The sequence below is a fragment of the Equus przewalskii genome, chromosome 9, assembly GCF_037783145.1.
Source record: "Equus przewalskii isolate Varuska chromosome 9, EquPr2, whole genome shotgun sequence".
Lineage (NCBI taxonomy): Eukaryota > Metazoa > Chordata > Mammalia > Perissodactyla > Equidae > Equus > Equus przewalskii.
Window position 1 is genome coordinate 54,686,862 of NC_091839.1, and position 15,810 is coordinate 54,702,671.

Sequence of the window (15,810 nt, forward strand, 5' to 3'; positions counted from 1 at the left end):
AAAAATCTCAAGTTAGCACGTGAGAATTCTGGCCTTTTACTTGTTAACCAAATCTTAACTAGCCAAATCTCTCATCTGTCCCCACTTTCTGCACTTTCACTCAGTTTCCAATTGCCAGCCTAGTGGTCTTGGCTCAGCTATTGGACTTGAAACCCCTCCATGAAAACCTGCCTCTTCCCACCACAAATCCACGCTGCCACTGCCACCCTGCTGAGCCCAACCTGTCTGTCTGATCTCTAGTCCATGGATCCTCTCCATCTTGGCCCCTGAGGACCTGAGGAGTTCTGGTCCAACTGCTTCCAGGGCTCCCAGGTTTCCGGCTGTGTAATAAATCTCTGGTATTAGTCCTCTTGGCTGCTTCCCCTGGCATGATTTGGAGACGAAAGTTTACTCTCTTTTAAAGAGAGTTAGAAGAATGCCAGAGCAGAGAGGCAATGGCCGCTCTGGGAATTAGGTAAGGGAAAGTGCCCCCTCAGCAGATGGCAGGAGAAAAGGGAGCTTTCACACATCCCAGCATACTGTTGAAGAACTGTCAAGTCCTACTTTTTTTTTTTTTAAGATTGGCACCTGAGCTAACCTCTGTTGCCAGTCTTCTTCTTTTTTTTCTCCCTTCTTCTTCTCCCCAAAGCGCCCCCGCCCCAAACTGTAAGTCCTTCTGGTTGTGCCATGTGGGATGCCACCTCAGCACAGCTTGATAAGCAGTGCCATGTCAGCGCCCAGGATCCAAACCGGGGAAACCCTGGGCCGCCAAAGCAGAGTGGCAAACTTAATGACTCGGGCACGGGGTTGGCCCCTCAAGTCCTACTTTTTTTATTTTCTCTATTCTCCTTAAGTAAAGTGCCAACCAGAATTGTTTCTCACCTTCCTATAAGCGGGCCACACTCTGCTGAAAGATGTGGCCCTAGGAAAATCAAGATTAAATCCAGAGGAAACCAAGCAACAAGAAATGTGGGCTACTTCACCAGCAGAGGGCGGCAGACCACATTACAAGAAGGACCCAACCACAAGAAGCACTTCCCACAGGAAGTCCAGGGGGGTAACTGCCAGTAACTATAGGGTGGCTAAAGGGAGTCCACTGGAGTGTTACTATTGCTTCCATATTATTATTCCTCATGACTGGAATACTAACAAGGAAATGTCAACATTGTGTAACAAAAGAGCACAAGACTTGGAGCTGGGCTCCAAGCTGGATTCCAGCATTTTCTAGCCTTTTGACTTGCCCAGCAACCCAGAGCCTCCATTTTCTTATCAGTGAAAGGGAAGGAAAAAATAATAAAACCAATAGCAATTGCCTGTAGCTCATCAACTTTGCAGGTTCGCTGTGGGGACCGATAAGTAAGAGGAAAAAAATCCATATGCACAAACAGTTATTTCCCAGGTTGTGAACTCAAAACAAAACTGTATTAACCCCAGAAGACCACTACAGCTCTTCATTCCACAGGTTCCCATGCCCAAGAATTCTTTAACCTTAGCACAATTGTAGAAAGACACTTTGGGCACCAGCCTGCAGAGATAAGAGCATTTCTGGAGTAGGAGTCCAATCAGGGAGGCAGCAAATCCCACTCAGTAATTAATGGCACAGACCACTCCCCTCTAATCCCAGGTATTTATGTGAGGCTGGCCAAAGAGAAGCCAGGAGCCAGTGCAGAGAATTGGGGGGTTGGAGGTTGGGGGCAGGGGGATTTAAGAGAATGACCAAATCTAGGACTGTCTTTCCCAAACAATTACTGGAAAATTGCAGAACCAGTCCACCCCAGGAAACCTCAGGGAAAATATTACTTTGATTGTGTGATTACATCTTTCACAGAGCCCACAGGAGCACTGCCCCACACTACAAGGCAGAAGCTAAGAGCTCCAGGAGTTACATTATGCTTTTGTGGGGTTGCTGTGCTTGGCTATTGTTGAAAGAAGCACAAAATTTAAATGCCAAAGTTAAAATCACAAATTCTGAACTAAACTACAAGACAGAATTCCAGATGATTTCATTCTATTTTTATGTGACAGGCTATTAATTGCAATCACTGAACAGAATTTTAATCTTAGGACAGCTAAGGTTTCTCTTGCCTCTAAGTCCCAAACAACACTGTCCTCTCTGCTGGAGAAATTTCTCCAACCAATCTTCCTGTCATTTGCCTCACAGGCTTGTTCAAATTGACACTTGAGAATTAATTTACACCTTCTCATTTTGTAAAAACAATCCTAAAAGAAGGTACCAAATTATCTATCCCATTTGAATTAAAAATCCAAATTCTGATTTTCAGTCTCTGCTACAGATTATATAAATGAGAACCCTTGAGGAGATGTTGAGACGAACTAGGCAAATTTTTCTGTCCTTTACATCATTTTCTCAACATATTCATGCTTGTTACTTTCAAATCTACCTCTACCTCTTCCTTAAAATCCAGCGAACAAACAAATCATTATAAATAGTGCTTTTTAGGAAAACGAACTATATCACCACTGAATTCTTCTACAAGGAAGTCATTAATGTAGGTAACTGAATTAGAACAATCTGTGGAACAGACCTGTCTTTTCTGCACCTTAGAACAGATCTAGAGACCTTTTTAAATTGTAGCTAATACGTATTGAGATTTTTTAAAGCTAACACATATTTAAGACCAACATAAGTTTCTTTTGAATACACGTGGTATTATGCTATTCACTGACACTGCCTGCTGTCTGCCTTCCGGACACGTGGTAATAACACACTTCCCCGTCAAAATAGGAGGGGCCAAGTGAATTGCTTTGGCCAATGATGTGAGAGTGCACATGCTCACGTCACTTCCAGGCAGAAGGCTATAAGAGCCAACACCTGATTGGCCCATTCCCTTGCTCAGTCAGGGTCCAGCTCTGTGGCCTGGGCCCCCAGTGAAGAAATCAGGAATCAGTATCCCACCCCTCCTCCCCGACCCCGCCGCGCCTCCCTCCCCAGACCTCGCGCCAAAATGGACACGTAGTGCCGAGGACTGATGGACAATACATTATTGCTGTTTTAAGCCACTGAAATTTTGGGCCTGTTTATACTACAGCATAATAAGCCTATCCTGACTGATACCATGCCAGAAAATCTTACCTGAATAATGCACCAGGACACCATCCTTGGTCCTGGCAGAGGGAAGGTGTCACCGGGCAAGACTGTAGATTTTGTTCTCAAAAAGTGGTAGGAAACTGTAGAAAGAGCTACGCTTTTAAAATCGACAGGCCAGGTTCAAAATCTGGCTCTGAAAACTTACTACCCTTGATTATACAGGCAAATTCTTAAATTCGCTGAGCCTCAGTTTCTTCCGCCATAAAATAAGGATACTATCTTAAGTGAGAACCTATATGCAAATACCTTTCACATAGTAAATTTTCAATATAAGCTAATAATAGCTGCTGTTATTATCACATGTTCTTATAAAAGAAAATCTGAAAATGGGCAGTGCAAGAGCAGAATAAACATTTCCACTTCATCCTTGAAAATGCTGTGTTAAGCACTGCCACTTATATTTTCTAGTTAAACAAGCCCTGTACAGGAAATACAAATTTTATTAATAGCAGTACTAGCATCTTATGAATGCAAAAAATAATGAACATATAGATATTAAGTACACAGCAAGTCAATGATAGACAGGGATTTATTTATTTACTCAATTTATGAAATTGTGACCTTGAAACGCTTATGCAAAAAGGCCATTAATCCCAATTTGTAAAGTACGTGAAACTAGCAACAGGAGTGGTAATATAGATAAAGGACAACACAAGAAGAATTAGAATAGCTTTTAAAGGAACATTTGTCTGCTCCCTTCTCATTAAGCCTGTTTTAAAAGGTGAGGTATATTCCTGACCCTAAAAATTAAAATTCCTCACCCCAATCAATCTGGTTTTGTACATTGAGATATATTGCCTTCCTCCACAAGCTCTAAAAGATCTCATAAACCCTGGGGTAACCAGAGATGAATTTCTTAATAAAAATTCAATTTGCAGGGTTTAGATATTATTTACTTCTTGATTGGAGAGTAGTTCGTGAGCCTTACCCAACATGGCTACATAACTTCTTCCCCTGGCAATGGGAGTAAAATTGATTGGATGTTTTCATGGAATAACACATGGATTGATCCGAATTTTTTTCTCTCCCATCTCACATCTCGCCTTGCTATTTACTTTCTGTCAAAATAATCCTAGCATGCCAGCCACCAGGCAAAACATAGATTTTTATCTAAGAATGTTCATCCTTGTTTAGTAAATGATTCTGTCTGTAACAGATTTTTTCTGCTCATCAAATCCAGACAGAAAATAAAAAGATAACTCAGGCTTGTCCATTTGTTTCACCTTTGTCAAAAATGTGCTGACACAAATCCTTACTTCTCATTTGTACTAAGGAGTCCTTTCCTGATTTTGCACTTCCAGAGCCATTCGTTCTCTTCGATAATCACTCAAGACTTAATTATACCCTCAGAGCCAGAAAAGATGCATCTACTGGCCACAAACCCGTGCCTGCCGGTCAGTTACATGGGCCAGTTGGAGGCCCTGGCTCTTTGGACTTGGCCGTGTTTCATGAAGCACTGGGGCAAGACAAGATGGTCCATATGGGCTCTGCACCATAGGACGTTCAGAGCCTAAAGGGAAATAAATCCTATTATGTTCTCTCTGAATTTATCAGTTCGGGTCATAAATACTTGGACGGAGCTCTTCTTTCCCATGAGGGAGTTGTTGCTGAGAGTGGGAAGCATGAACACATGTGGCTCGGCAGTAGCATTCCCAGTAAGCTGTGCCCCCTGAACGACCTCTCTGACCAACTGTTCATCATTTAGCTAAACTTAAATTGGGGGGAGAGGGGTTTCAATAATAAAACTAAAACACTCAAATCTCATAGAGCATTGTAGGATGATTTCGTGCAGCCCCCGCGAGCCAATAACATGGAGAGGGTATTTCAAAGTTGAAAACTGCTTCTTTGAGTCTCTCTGAGGTTAGGACAGAGGACATGATAAAGGAGACATCTCATTGAAACTGCCAAGAAGCCTCCAGTGCTTCAGGCTGAAAGTCACCAGGCACGATTGGAAATTGGCTGGGTAGTCTGCATTTCCCTTGGGCCACATCCTGGGAAACCGGTTGTAATCAGGGTTGTTACTGATCAGAACCGGACTTTGGTTGATGGTGTATGAACTGGCATAAGGATGTGGGCTCCTGTGTGCAAAGGTACACAGTTCATTGACTTCAATTTCAAATTCCCACACAGTGCTCATCAAAACAGTATAGGAGCTGCCCCAGAGAAGAATATCCATCCAAAACAGTCAGTTACAAGATAGGCCAAGGAGACTGCAGCCAGAGAAAGAAATTCCAACGTGACAGACGTTTGACTGTTTTAAGTTCAGAAAAGCAAAGAAAATGCAAAAGAAGAATGAAGCTGAGGTTAGAAAGGCTTCTCTCCTGAAGGCCTTGCCCTCTCCAGCCGCTGATCTGAGAGCACAAACTGCCACAGAGGCATTTCTAAGAAGAGAATCAAGAACGAGGCTCTACCCCAAATGTGGGATCAGAAAGCTGCAGACATCTTGGTCCCAGCCTAGAATATCACAGGTCAGAGAGACCTGGCTTATAAGCCTCTGGTAAGAAAGAATAATAGTTTATGTGGATAACATGCAATCCAAATAAAGGATACCTCCCCCTGCTTTAGGACCAGCCTCACACAGGGCTGTTTTGAAAACAAACAAAAGCCTAATCTGCATCATTACTGAAAATTTTCATTAAGAGGAGCTGGTTGGGGAGCAACAGAGTTATAAATTACAACACACAGTAACACTTCCTAAAAATCCTCTGTACTCATCTCTGTCCCCAAGTCCTACTTCTTGACACAGCTGCCCTGTTCTCATTCTCTCTCTTAAGACGTTCCAGAATCAGTAAGCCCTGCTTCTCACTAACCCGTCAGCATCTTTCCTGTATCACTCAGATCGCTTCAGGCTCTTTCTTACGTTCAGTCGTCAGTCCTCTGCGGCTTCTTCAGTTTTTGTCTCTGACCCGTTCCACAGCTGGATCCAGTGGTTCTGCAAGGAAGACTCCCAGCTCCTGACAAGACAGAGAGGGAAAAGGTTTATGTAAATTGCCCTTTGAATATTCATTTTTTATTGTGTACACACATACACACACACACTGGGACACACAGACACTCAGACACCACGGTTATAGGCAATATGGAGAAGCTAAAGTCATTAAAATATTCACTAATGAACCAACTCTATTTACCCCACACCCCTCACAACAGCATCTGTCACTCCCGTGCTCTCTGAGGTCAGCATTTCGGTTAGCATCCGGCTGTATTAGTTTCATATCACTACAAACCAAATGCCTTAAAGCAACACAGATTTATTCTCTTACAGTTCTAGAGGTCAGAGTCCAAAAAGAATCTTGAAGGGCTAATAGTGAGGCATTGGCAGGGCTTGTTCCTTCTGGAAATTCTAAGGGAGAATCTGTTCCTGCCTCTTCTAACTTCTAGAGGTGGCACACTTTCCTTGGCTGGTGGTTGCATTGCCCCAATCTCTTGCTTCCATCATCACACTTACTACTCACTCTGATCTCCTGCCTCTCTCTTCCAATGACCTTTGAGATTACCTCAGACCCACCCAAATGGTCTGGGATAAGATCCTTAAGATCTCAATAGTCTGAACATAATCATATCTGCAAAGTCCGTTTTGCCATATAAGGTAACATTCACAAGTTCCATCAATGAGGATGTGGACGTAATGTGGGGTTGGGGGGCATTAGTCACACAATCAGATGTCACAAACTTTATAAAAAGATCAGTACCAATTCACTGCAAGAGAACCGCAAAGTGCAACTGCCAGACTTGCAAAAATGAATGAATTCATAAAGTCAACAAAAGTTATGGTCGAGAACTGCTGGAATTATGAGCAAGGCCATTGACAAATGATGACTGAGCAGAGACAGAACCCTTTCCAACTGAAAAAATAGAAAATCAGCAAGGATAACAACAGCTGGCTACAGCAAAGAGACAATTATTTAAATACCACCTGGTTAAGAGAGAATCTTAGGAAAACTGATGAAGCCCTCAAATTTTCTGCTTATGATGCAAAAATGTGAAATAAATGATATTACATATAATTGTCTTAGAAAATGTTTTTACTAAAAACGAATCAATGTTGATTAATTCCTTGTTCACTCTCAGTTTATAATTATAGTTATTGTGTTAATTTTATTTCCGTAAGAATACTTATTTTCATAATTTTTAGTTTTATTTCTCAAGACTTGTAACCAATTTAAACCTTTTTCACTATTGACTATAATGTTTTGGTCCCTATTCTAAGCAGATTCACTTTAAACGGCTATTTTCTGGTAAAAATTCACCTTAGAAAAAAGAAAAGGTGAGGGACATCCTCCAACGAAGACCAAAAAAAATATCCTAAACTGGCAAGAAAGAGGCCTGAAGCCTGCATGCAGCGGAACCGGAAAAGCTGTGGAGACCAAGGCCATGTGCCACCTTAAGCAGAGCCCTGTTCCCATCTTGGCCAAAGATTTCCCCTTACGATAGCCTGAAACTTTAGCAGTGGGGGGAGAAAATCGCTAGTCTGCTAAACTTCGCACTACAAAGTGATCAGAAAAGTCACAATGTCACATAGAAAAGTATTAAACATTTCTGAAGGGGGGAGAAAATGTACCATTTAGTGAGAGCCTCCAAAGTGCCAAACAGGGTAGGGTACATTCTCACTAATCCTCTCCAAATTAAGTTTCATCCACTATTTACTGATGAAGAGTTTCTACAAAAGTTGAGTAATTTTCCCGAGATCTCACAGACAGGAAATGGCAAAGTCATGGAGGAACTGGAGTCTTCCCCAGCCTAAGGCTATTTCTCCTTCACCATGGTTGCTAGCATGATGGCACGCCACGACAAGTGTGGCCTTGGTCTCCAGGACCTGCCTCTGCCTGTCACAAGGGATAGACGAGACTGACTGGATGGGTAAGACAGTGTACTGCCAGAGAAAGATCAGGAGCGTAAGAGAGAACATTTGGTCCTAAGCCCTTTGCAAGACTTGTCATTTTTTGTGACTTCAAGAAATAAGGATGTTTGGAATGACTCAGAAGATCTCTGCTTCCTCTATAAAATGAGAATATTATTAATACTCGTCCTCAAATATTTGTTGACTTCAAGAAAACTCACCTTAAAATTCAGATCAATAGCTAGTAAGACTCAGTATTAAATTAAAGATGTCCAGGGGCCAGCTTGATTGTATAGTGGTTAAGTTCACATGCTCTGCTTCTGTGACCTGGGGTTTGCAGGTTTGGATCCCAGGTGTGGACCTACACACCACTCAGTAAGCCATGCTGTGGCGGCCACACTTTTTTGTATGTGCCACATACAAAAGAGAGGAAGATTGACACCAATGTTAGCTCAGCGACAATCTTCCTCCAGCAAAAAGAGGAAGATTGGCAACAGATGTTAGCTCAGGGCCAATCTTCCTCATCAAAAAAAAAAAAAAAATGGTGTCCATTTAATACTATCCCAATAAAGACACCAACAAAAATTTTGGAATGAAGCAAGCTAATTCTAAAATCGATGTGAAAAAATAAACTTGAAAAAATAGTCCAGAATATTCTAAGAAGGGAGACTAATGAGAATGTAAGCCCAACCAGAGAGAAAAAGATATTAGAAAGCTATGCTAATTAAAGCAGTATGGTATTACGACTGAAAGGACAGAACAAGAGAGCAGAACAGAGTCCTGAATGGACTCAAATACACACAGGAATTTAAGATATGATAAAAGTATCCTTCTAAATCAGTAGGTAAAAGATGAATTGTCCAATAAATGTTGTCAGAACAGCTGAGTAGCCATCTGGGAAAAAATATATTTCTACTCCTTACCATTCACAAAAACAAATTTTGTATGGATAGATGATTTCAACACACAAAATGAAACCATTACACTTGGTAAAAGAAAGCATGGGAGAAATTTTTACGATCTCCGATTAGGATGATCTTGAAAGTACTTTGAAACTGTAATATAAAAAATAATGAATTTGACAACATAATTTTTAATTTCTTCTTGAAAAGACATCACTAAATGGAGAAAAATAGCCCACTGTTCTCCTATTCTTCTTGCATGCCTCAGGGTATTTCCACTTGCTATTCCCTCTGCCTGAAAATGTTCTTTCTCCAGCTTGCAAATAACAAACAGGAGAACATATTTGCAATACTTACAAAGATTCCAAAAAGTCAATAAGAAAATATGAACAACTCAAAGGAAAAAATGGGCAAAATCAGTAAGTCACAGAAAATGAAATACAAATGGCTTTCCAGCATATTACAAGGTAGTCAACCTTACTCAAAATAAGTGAAACTCAAATAACACTATGATTTCACTTTTTAACTATCAGATTGGAGAAAAACAAAAATGTGATTGCATGTGATATCGGAGAGGTGAAACAAACACTCTCATACAAAGTTGCTAGGATTGTAAATAGTACAACTGTTGCTTCACAACCTGAGTTCCACAGGTGAAATCTGAAACTAGCACCGTACATGGAGGGCAAGGAGAGACCAAAGGAAGAGGCAGATCACTCCAGATTGGTAGGTGGCAGGTTTAATAAGCAAGAAAACTTACATACAAGGCTCGTCTTGGGCAGTCACAAGATGAGTAAATCTCTGCACCCATCTGCCAGAATCTTTATCGCTTTATTGCACTTCACAGATAATGCATTTTTTACAAGACCCTCCACCAGCAAAAAGATTACCACTCACTGAAGGCTCAGGTGATGGTTAACATTTTTTAGCAATAAAGTATTTTTTAATTAAGGCACATAGATTGTTTTTTTAGACATGATGCTATTGCACATTTAATAGACTACAGAATAGTGTAAACATATCTTTTATATGCACTTGGAAGCTGAAAAATTCATATGACTCGCTTTATTGCGATATGTACCTTATTGCAGTGGTCTGGAACTGAAACCACAATATCTCGGAGGTATGCCTGTAAGAGGCCTTAACTGGGTTCAGTCATGCATACTGTCCAGATGGTCTCAACAAGACCTTACCCTCTCAAGCCTGCACCCTTGAAAATGGCTCCCGTTGTGGGAATGGTGAGTGGAACACACATTCCAAGGACAGAGGAGGGGGTGAGGAGCATCTGATTGCCTGGGTCCAGCTCAAAAGTCAGCCACTAGTCATGTCCTCAAAGACCTCCTCCAACAACCTCTTTACAGAGAAATTTGGGAGTATCTATCAAAAATATAAATGTACAGGGGCTGGCCTGGTTGCATAGTGGTTAAGTTCAGCACACTCAGCTTTGGCAACCCAAGTTTGCACGTTCGAATCCCAGGCATGGACCTACACCACTCATCAGCCATGCTGTGGTGGTGACCCACATATAAAGTGGAAGAAGACTGGCATAGATCTTAGCTCAGGGCTGATTTTCCTCAAGCAAAGAAAAGAAGAAGACTGGCAAAAGATGTTAGCACAGGGCTAATCTTCCTCAGCAAAAGAAATATTATATATATATATATATAAATGTACAAGGTTTTGACATATAAATTCCACTTATATAAAAATTAAGTATTAAGTATCTCTGAAAATTTTACATATACATATTCTGACCCTAATATATCCTGTAAAAATACTGTCATGTGGATATAAATAAGTATGTAAAGGGAAATTAAAATGTAACATTTGTTTGGGTAAAAGAAAACAATCAGATAAAAATCAAAATACCCTTCAGCTGAGGACTGGTTAAATAAGTGATAGCGCAGACGTACAGTGAAATATTGTGCAGTAGATAATGGGAGTAGATAGCTCTAAGTGAATGAGCCCCAAGTTCTACTGCTATATGAAACAAACGAAGGTGCAGAACAGAATGTAGGGTATGCTACTGTTTGTGAGTGTTTTAAGGAACATATGTATACTATTATATGTGTACATTGTAGGATGTAGGATGGATGAAAACTTTTGATCTTTTTATCATGTTCATATATTACCCATTCAAAAGATTAAGGAAAAAAAGGTTCAAGCAAGGCCTTGAAACACTTGGCCAGTTATCTGTGATTTACCATTGCCAGCATCACTGAGCCTTGTTGTCTTCATAGATAATGAAGAACTGACTATATACAATCTTTTTTTTTTGTTCGTTGAGGACTGAATTCAGTGAAGTCTGAAATTCAAAGGGGGGGTAGCATGATGCAATGAAAACGCACACTTATCTATTTATTTATTATTTAAAGTTAAAGTTTATTTATTTTGTAAATATTGAATATAGAATTTATTTATTATTTAAAATTAGAAGATCTGGGTTCGGTTTCCAGCTCCATGTCATAAAAGCTGTGTGATCTGGAAAAAGGGACTTACATTTGGAACCTCAGTGTTCTCAACTATCAACAGGGACAAACACTATGAGGGTTTCTTGTGAGGTTCCAATTGGGTGATGATAAAACTGAAAGTGCCATGTAAATGTAAAGTGACATGAACAAGCTAGTTAATACATAATTAGTTTTAAGAATTAAGAAACTCAGTGGCCTGAGAAGAAGACAATCTGGAAAATCTTGATGAAGCCCACATGACAAGGAGAATTAAATAGACAACCCTCAGCTGCAGTGGGCAAAGAAGACATTCAATGTATCCGAGGAGAGGGCACTGTTCACACATTTGTCCAAAGAGTGGGGTGTACGTGTGTGTGTGTGTGTGTGTGTGTGTGTGTGTTGGGGTGGGGGTGGAACATATATTTTTTTCTCTTCAGTTTGAATCCCAATCAAGAAGTTATTCTTCCTCTTTGAGGAATTCAATGAATTCGACCCCTCCCTCTGCCCTGGACGATGATTAACACAAAGGAACACAACCCAGAGGCAGCTGGCCACAGAGCTAAGGGCTCAGCAAAAGGCAGAACACTCTGGCCAGCCATTTCCAGGGGGTCAGAAGCATTTCATCAAGTAAATCTGAAAGTCATATTTCCATACAATTGTTCAAGATGTTATTTAAAATCTAAATTTGACTAAGCTCAAAAAAAACTTAAAAATCTGTAAATAGTACTAAGAACCCTAATATAAGGAAGAATAATATACATGAAGCAAGAATGAAGAGAATGATCAGCAGAACACAGACAAGTCAAAGAAATGAGGAATCTGAGGAATCTGGATGTGAGGGTTTTAGTACATCTGCAAATTCTTTGACACTTTTGTCACCAAAAGGTGACACCAAAAGGTGGGTTCAACCTCGCCTTGAGTTTGGGTTGACCTTAGTGACCAATAGTATATGGTGAGAGTACCACTGTAACTTTTATAGTTGTAGCACCCATGAAGTCATAGAGGGCCCTGTGCTGAGAAGGGCCCCTCACTTGGTTTAACGCTCCACTGTTGCAATCTTGAAATCCTTAATAATTTTTGACGAGAGGACTCACATTCTCATTTTGCACTGGGCCCCACAAATTAAGTAGCCAGTCCTGCTTCTGAGCCTGGGTCATAAAAGGCAATACGGCTTCCACTTGGCTCTCTGGAACACTCGGGGGCTAGAGCCCTAAGCCATCACAAGAGCAATCTGAATTACCCTGAGGCCACCATGCTGTGAGGAAATCAAAATATCCCCGCAAGGAGACCACAAGTGCTGAGACCACATGAAGAGAGAGGTGCCCCCGGATGCTCTAGGCTCCTGATGTCCCGGTTCCAGCCACTGTCTAACTGCAAACACATGAGCAACCCAGAGCCAGAACTGCCCAGGTGAGCCCTTCCCAAACTCCTGATCAGAGACCCTCAGAGGTAATAAAACGGTTGTCATTCTAAGTCTTTAAATTTTAGGCTGATTCTTTTTTTTTTCACAAAACAACAGTTAACTGGAACACTGGATGATCCCAGACAATTTTATTCCTTCAACCATAAATTCTTAAATCTTTTTTGTGCAATAAAGGAGAGAGGAACAGTTAAGAAAGAAGAAGCTGGGCCTGGAACCCAGGAAACAAGGCACATCCTGACAGTCACTGCCTGGGATGAAGCCTCCACCCAGAGCCTGGTGAGCCAGGGGTGCATCCATTCCAAGAGCCTAATAGAGGAGGTAAAGAGAGTGAAAAGACACCATATCTTATTAACTTAACTAATCTCCATTCAGTCTGTGTGTCTCCTGAGGGATCAACCCTCAAGCCACTGAATCCTTCAGCAACTCCAGCCTCTGGTGGAGTTTGCAGGGCTAAGGAATAATGACCACCATTCATCTAGGACTCATCGTGAGCTGGACTCTCAACTGACACTAGCTCTAATTCCACAAACAACTCCAGGAGGAGGGTTTTATTGTCCCCATTCTAGGACTTAGGAAAGGAAGCTTAGAGTAATGAAGTAACTGTATAAAGCTGACGTCTACTGCGTGCTGATTTTGTGCAGGCTCTCCTGCGTGCTCCACACGCGTTATCCTACTGAATGCTCACAGCGGCACTCTAAAGCAGGGAATCACGTCATCCCATTTTACAACAGATGATGCCTAGTTTCAGAGAGGTTAGGGAATTTGCCCAGGGTCACAGAGTGGCCTTGAGAGAGCAGGATTTCACTGGGTCAAACGCTACTCAGAGTCCCTCTGCTGTGGCAACTCCAAAGGCTAGGCTTGGCCCACAGCAAGAGGGCCTGTTGCCTCTTGGCAAAGCACCCCCCCCACCCCCCGTCACAAGAGGGATGGAAAGACAGTGGCCTCAACATCAAGAGTATGACCTTGGGTGGGGGAATGGCGTATCTCCCTCCACTCCCATGGCCCCGCTATATGATTATTGAAATGCACGGACTTTACAGGTTTGGGAATGCATAAGGCCTATTTTATAACAAATATCATAGTAAAAACGTCAGTGAGTTCATTTTGTGGCCTGCAAGGCTCCCACCAATGGAGTGTGCCATTCAGATTAAGCGTAACAAATAGTATAAGATTTGACAGTGGCCTGGGGAAAGCTCTCTGGAAACACATGGGCTCATCCTGCCTCGACCTGCATAAAATGTCTTTATATATGTGTAGACCTGACCATTGTTTGGTTGCACTTCTCTCAGACAAGCAAAGTGATATCGCTTAAAACAAATGCAGTCTGCTGCACTGTCCAGACTGGGCCTGTCACCGTTAGGAGCGTAACGGGGATCAACACAGAACCGAAGCTTTTCCTGCCTCTGGCTTATATTCACAAGTTCTTTATAACTTTCAAAGCTGATGTGCTGGCAGTCCCTCCGGTTAGCAACATCACCCCCATCAGACACCTCTTTTCCATCTCCTAGATGGGATCTTACACCATCTAGTCCCAATCATTGCTTCTTGCTTATTGTGTAAATTGCATTTATCACTCTAAAAGGACTTGAAACATCTTGACTGTTTTCTCCTAGGTGGAACTTGAAATGCATCGATTTCTGTTGCTACAGCCCTCGCTGTATGTTTATTATCTGTCAGTTCTAGTTTACTTAGAAGTTGCCTCAGCAGAACCCAGCAGTCTCAAACTAGCTCACAAAAAAAGAGAATCCAAAGCCATATTTCATCCACGTATTGACACTTGCCATCCATCCTCCCAATTTTACTCCACGTTTCTGCTGGAAAGGCCCCTGGCATCTGCGGGCTCTCCCTCCGGTGGCCAGCAGAGAAGCCCCCTAAATGCCTCCAGTTGCCAGAAGAGAACAAAGTGGTCACTTCTTGTGATCAAATTCAGAACTTCCTGTTGTCGCTGCCACCGTCATGAATGTACGTCACACAGCAAAGCCATGTGATCCCCAGTTCCCACGTCTCCTATAAAGTCAGGAATATGCTTATCCGCAGGTGGGTTCTGGGAAACTGCCTCAGAGAAGTAAAGGCGGGTCTAGAATGCAGTGGGCAGGCTGTGGAGCCAGAGGTGTGGCGTTGGCAAAGTCATTTAACTTCTCTAGAGGGATAGCTTTCTTCTCTGTAAATGAGGATGATAATAGCTCACTTGCAGGACTCACGTAAAAATTAGAAAGAATGTCTGAAAAAACTTATTTCCATGCTTAACAGATAGAAGGTCCTCAGTAAACAGTAGCTATTATTGTTAATAATAGTAATGAAAAGAAACTGGCATAATAGCTTTCTTTAAAAAGGTTAGTTTTATGTTTAAAAAAGTTACATAAGCATGTTTTTCATTATTGGGGTCATAACAGTTTATAGCATTGTGAAATTTCAGTTGTACATTCTTGTTTGTCAGACACCATATAAATGTGCCCTTTCAACCCTTGTGCTCACCCCCAACCCCCTCCCCACTGGTAACCACTTCTGTTCTCTTTGTCCATAAGTTTGTTTATCTTCTACCTAAGAGTCAAATCATTCGGTGTTTGTCTTTCTCCGGCTTATTTTGCTTAACATAATACCCTCAAGGTCCATCTATGTGGCTGCGAATGGGACACTTTTGTCTTTTTTATGGCTGAGTAGTATTCCACTGTATATATATATACCACATCTGCTTTATCCAATCATCAGTTGATGGGCACTTGGGTTGCTTCCACGTATTGGTTATTGGGAGTAATGCTTCAATGAACATAGGGGCGTGTAAGTCTCTTTGAATTGTTGATTTCAAGTTCTTTGGATAAATACCCAGTAGTGGGATAGCTGGATCATATGGTATTTCTGTTTTTAATTTTTTGAGAAATATCCATACTGTTTCTGTAGTGGCTGCACCAGTTTACATTCCCACCAGCAGTATACGAGGGTTCCCTTTTCTCCACATCCTCTCCAACATTTTTTATTTTTTGTCTTGGTGATTATAGCCATTCTAACTGGTGTAAGGTGATATCTAAGTGTTGCTTTGATTTGCATTTCCCTGATGATTAGTGATGTTGAGCATCTTTTCATGTGCCTATTGGCCACCTGTATATCTTATT

At 41.5% G+C, this 15,810-nt stretch overlaps 1 pseudogene; it reads left to right on the top strand.

Moving 5' to 3' along the window:
- LOC103554334 (piezo-type mechanosensitive ion channel component 1-like) overlaps positions 1-15,810 on the top strand; it is a 42,380-nt pseudogene that overhangs the window by 7,321 nt on the left and 19,249 nt on the right.